The sequence below is a fragment of the Mangifera indica genome, chromosome 7, assembly GCF_011075055.1.
Source record: "Mangifera indica cultivar Alphonso chromosome 7, CATAS_Mindica_2.1, whole genome shotgun sequence".
Lineage (NCBI taxonomy): Eukaryota > Viridiplantae > Streptophyta > Magnoliopsida > Sapindales > Anacardiaceae > Mangifera > Mangifera indica.
Window position 1 is genome coordinate 8,224,599 of NC_058143.1, and position 5,504 is coordinate 8,230,102.

At 39.9% G+C, this 5,504-nt stretch overlaps 1 long non-coding RNA gene across 1 annotated transcript; it reads left to right on the forward strand.

Moving 5' to 3' along the window:
• The first annotated feature begins 1,764 nt into the window (after positions 1–1,764).
• On the forward strand, positions 1,765–2,097 carry LOC123220328. The gene is made up of 3 exons (XR_006503032.1): positions 1,765–1,809; positions 1,894–1,962; positions 2,078–2,097. It is a non-coding gene; the product is annotated as an uncharacterized LOC123220328 (long non-coding RNA).
• Positions 2,098–5,504: the final 3,407 nt, after the last annotated feature.

Consider the following 5,504-nt stretch of genomic DNA (forward strand, 5'->3'; position numbering starts at 1 on the left):
ATATAGAATTCGAATTTCAGTTCCATTTTTTCGAATTTCATCATTTTAGGGTATATCGATTCATCTTTTCAAGATTTTCGAACTATTTTCTGATTATCGTCACTTTAAGGTATTTCATTGTATAGAATTCGAATTTCTATTCTTATTTCTTACGTTTTGTTATTTTCATTTTAATTATTTGATATTTCTCATCTTTTTATATTTTTTTCATTACTACATTTGTTTACATATTTATTTATATGAAAGTCTAACAATTTTTACGTGATTGTTACAGGATATTTCTCGCAAAAGAAGACGAGTTGACTGCGAGCTACGCATTCCCGACGAGTCCAGACACTTCCGGACAGATGCGATATCTCGTGCACAGCGTACTGCATTATCTCAGATTTCTTCTACATTGACCCCGCGTCAGCAGCGACTATTTGAGAGGACATGTTTCGGGTCATTCCTTCGTTTACCCGAAACAAAATTCTGCGGGATATTAGTTCATGCATTTCTACTACGACAGTTACATCCACCCTTTGCCAAAGACGAGTTTTGGTTTAGGATTAGCGGGGTCGATGTGAGGTTTAGCCCGTTTGAGTTTGCGTTGGTGACAGGGCTTTCGTTTAGCCGTCGGACTGATGTTTCTTCATATATTCCTCGCTCCTCCAGACATAGGATCAGATCTACGTACTTTCGCGGTTGTCCGAAGGTGCAGTATCACGACATTGAGCGTGTTTTCTTGTCGAGGGCATGGGGGGATGACGATATTGACGCTGTCAAGCTCGCCTTGTTGTATATTCTACACATGGTTTTGTTGGGGAATGATCGACGAAAGAAGGTGTCCACGGAGTACTTACAGTTAGTTGATTATTTGGACGGGTTTAATTTCTACCCTTAGGGCGTCGTTGTTTGGCAGATGACATACGATTCTATGTCACAGACAAGTGAGAGAGTCTGTTCTGGACGTATGCAAGAAATCCGTAAATACGACCTTTACGGATTTCCTTTCGTATTTCAGGTAAGTTTTATATTATTATTTATATATATTAATTGGCAAAAATATAAATTGATTTATTTACATTGTAAATGATTATATTGCAGTATTAGATATATGAGACTCTAGAGACGTTACACGAGTGGATTGACCTTGTCGATCTTTATGTGTCTCCACGGATGTTGAGGTGGCGTACGCGAGACGTCCTTGTTTGGACTCATATCGGTCGTATTTTCACTGGTGATCCGGTATGTATTAGTAAATTAATAAGTCGATTAATTCATTATATATTATAATTATTTTGACTTATATATCTTTATCATTAGGAGGATGTCACATTCCCTCTTCGTCCATCAGTCATCGAGGAGGGTTTACCGTGGTACGCAGAGATTCGTGAGTACACCGGTTTACCAGATGCTGATTCCTCCTCATCTTCTTCGACCCCGACCGCGACTGCAGACGGGGCTCCTCCATCCTCGAGACATTCTGATGTACCCGTAGAGACTTCTGAGACACGTGAAGAGCCTATTCAGCCTCCTGTTATCGAGCAGCATGTATGTTCCCCTGTTGTTCAGAGCCCACGGACGACAGACCATCCTAGAGTAGAGGAGCACCCTACCGTGGACGAGCATCCTAGTGTGGAGGACCGCACTACCTTAGCGCACTGGGGTGCTACAATTTTACGTGAGATATCGAGTTTTCGCGATGATATCTCTTCGCAGATGACTCGATTACGTGACGATATCTATTCCCAGATAACTCGATTAGAGGATCGTATGACTCGTTTAGAGGACATCGTCACGCGTACATATCCAGCCCCCGTCGTTGAGGTTGTAAAACTACTTCTAATTTATTACTTATATAAAATGCGTTTAGTGTTATTATTCTGACAACTATTCGAACCATTCGTATAGGAGAGGGACGACGTTATTGGGATGACCTCCCCCATTGATACCGCAATACCATCCCATCAGTCACATGAGGTACGAATATAATTCAAATTTATATTTAATATCCAATGTCCAATGTTGTTATTATATTATAATATCGTTATATATAAAATGTCACTAAATAGATTTAATATTACTATTATCTTAGGGTCATCGACAGGATGGGGCACCGGTTGACCTTTCGGTGACTTCACCGATCCGATCTGAGGTATGTCACTTATCATTATAACTTAATTTTTAATACTATTTTGTTATCGATTAATTCATGATATATATTTGTATAGGGTCTTCGTCATGAGGAGGGTTTACCGATCGGATCTCCTATCATTTTAGATCATCCACTGGAGGTATGAAAATTATTGTTCATATGATATTTTATATTAAATATCATTAACCGTTTTTTCCTTTTCATATATATAGGGACTCCATATTGACATATCATCGATCGAGGGTTATTTCCGGACACCTTCCCCGAAAGTTCAGGTTATGGGGATTTAAGAAATATCATTGATCATTTTGTCTTTAATATTATATATTTTTTTAAATGATGTTTTGTCTCTTTTTCAGGATGAGCGACTCTGGTTACTTGCTGATATCCCGAGCTCGACCAAAAAGTTTGTGGATATCAGTTCACAGGAGGAGGACGTCTAGGAGGATGTTTATGAGACCGTTGACATTGAGGTTTGTCAATTATAATTACTAAATAAATATAATTGTTAAATATATGTCACTAAGATGTTTGAATATATAATTATGTAGCCTGTCGACGGAGCACGCGATATTGACTTTACCGTGAGTCAGCATTCTCCGGTTAAACCTCCTCCCGCATACGTACAGAAGGTAACATAAATCGAATAATGTGTATGTTTTTTGTTGAATGAAATAATGAATTAATAGTTTTTTGTAACATACAGTTGGTTCGTACCGCACGTGGTCGAATCGTCCAGAAGGGTCCACTGGTTCGCACCCCGTATACAAATCCACTCAGAGGGAGGGCGAAACGGCAACTCCCCACGATTCCATCCTCTACGGCAGACCGTGAGGAATCTTTCCTCACATGGTATACCAGAGCTGCGCCTTCTGACACACATGATGTGTACTTCATAGGATCAAAGATGAAAGACAGCTTCTGGAGGCTTGTTGTAGAGTTACGCGAGTGGTTGACCGACGATGTGAGTTGTTCATACTATTTAATTTGGTAAAAAGCTATATATATTTATTAATAACTAACACGTGAACTTATTTATACCATTTTAGCATGTGGATTCCTTTTTGGCTTTATTACGTCGGCAGTAGGACGATCACCAGTCGACTATCTCACAGCGTTGGACGACTGCCCACACATTCTTCGGAGGCCATATTGAGATGGCCTGGCAGAGTTGGCAGACCACCCCGATTGGCGAGTTTGAGTTTTCGGGGCTCTTCACGAGGATGGTTGATGCAGCGTATACCCCGGGATTGTTATACAAACCATGGGGGCTAGTCGATCAGGTATAGTTTATATATATTTCTATTACATTCAAGAACATAACGACAACGATAAGTAACTAAAATGTCTCATTGTTTATAGGTTTTCATCCCTATAAACTTCGGGAACGCACATTGGGTCGCCGGAGTTATAGATTTCCGTGAGTAGTCGATTACGGTGTACGATTCAGAGGTTTCATTTTCAGGGAATATAGGGACTCTAGAGCAGCGCATGCGACCATACATGACCTTTATTCCCGTATTATTAGAGGCGACGAGTTTTTGGACTGCTTCGAGGATGACTCCACGACGTGATCCTTTCACTTTGCATCGAGCGTCGGATGTCCCTCAGCAGGGGGTAGGCTCCGGTGACTGTGGCGTGTTTATGTTACGATTTTTTGAGTGTTTGGCGTTGTCACGGAGCTACGTTTTTCCCTGAGAGTCGTCTACCTCTATGCGTCGACGATTAGTGACGCAGTTGTACTTTCACTGTATCGAGTAGCACATGGATGTATATTTATCGTTCTTCCTATGTTTATATGTATATATTCATTGTCTAGTCGTCTACCTCTATGTGTATGATATTTTATCTGTGGTTATATATGGATATGTTTTGTATTTGATTTCAATTTTTTAAATCATCTTGACATGAAAAAATAATAAAAACGTATGATTACTCAAACATGTAAAAACATAAAAAAAACAAATAGAGGAAATCCAGTAATACTGAAATAACTCATAAGAAACACTAAATTTATTACATCAAATGACAATACAATTACACGTTTGAAACAATAATAAAAGTACATCTGTTACATATCAGTTCCACAATGAAGAATCATATAACAAACATAATTGAGTATAAACATGTCAAGATCTCGTTCCTTTGCCTTTTGTAGAGGAATGTTGTGGGGCGGAGCTTGGGACCGGTGCTGGGGATTTACAGTGGATTCGTGTGTGCCCCGGTTCATGGCAATGACTACAAATCCTCGGTGTAACTATTTCTCCTTGAGAGGGACGTTGATTTCTGTTTGATGGACGACCTGCACGACGACTATCAAGGACGGGGGGCAATATAACTCTTTCCTCCGGTGAGTGTAACCAATCAGATTGATTTCCAAGAGGATTGATCGGTTCCTGATATATTACACGGTAAATATCGATGCGGAAGAATGGATGAACCCAGACGTGCACATTCGTGAGTCTCATATGTCGTGCAACGGCAATGGCATGCTTGCACGGAATACGTGAAAGCTGAAACTTTCTACACGTGCAAGACATGTCACCAAAGTCCACAATACCCATGAATCCACCAAATCCAACAATCTGATACCGAGTAGGTGTAATCGGTCGAACTTCCAGACTTACAGACTTTGAAAGGCGATTGCTGATCTTCTCTTCTGCCCAAGGGGTGAGGAAGTTATGACATTCACCTGTAGTTCAAAAAAATATTAAGAATACATTTGGTAATATGATTAACAAAGTGGAAAAAAGTATATGAGACAACTTTTAATTAAGATCGATTTGATACTTACTTGCATGGGTTCTCCTCTCGTAAAACCATCGTTGTATGGTACCACGAATAAACTCCAAAAGCATGGTTATAGGTAGGCCCCGAGCGTGTCTGACAAGGGCATTAAATGACTCGACAATATTTGTGGTCATGATATTGTATCGATGTCCTGGAAAGTACGCTCTACTCCAACGGTGAAAGCCGACATCCCGTAGATAAGCTCCAGCTTGGGGGTTCATTGAGTCAATAGATTGCATCATCGAACCAAATTCAGACTCTGTGTATGATTTAACGGCTTTCCAATATGCCCCCGCGACTTGTAAGATGGTAAAAAATATGAAAACTCATTGTAAGCAAAATGTTTGAAAATGATAAACTGTTATAAATTTAATTACTTGTTTACAATATACCTTTGAGTCTCGTTTATACTTTGCCCGCATGTTACACAAAAGGTGATGACAATAGCATCCATGGTGGACATCTGGAAATACTTCAGCCATTGCCGAGTAGATAGCATGATGTCGATCGGAGATTATTGCAAGCTCAGAGAGGTCAGGGATGCATTCTTTAATTCTCATAAGAAACCAACACCACG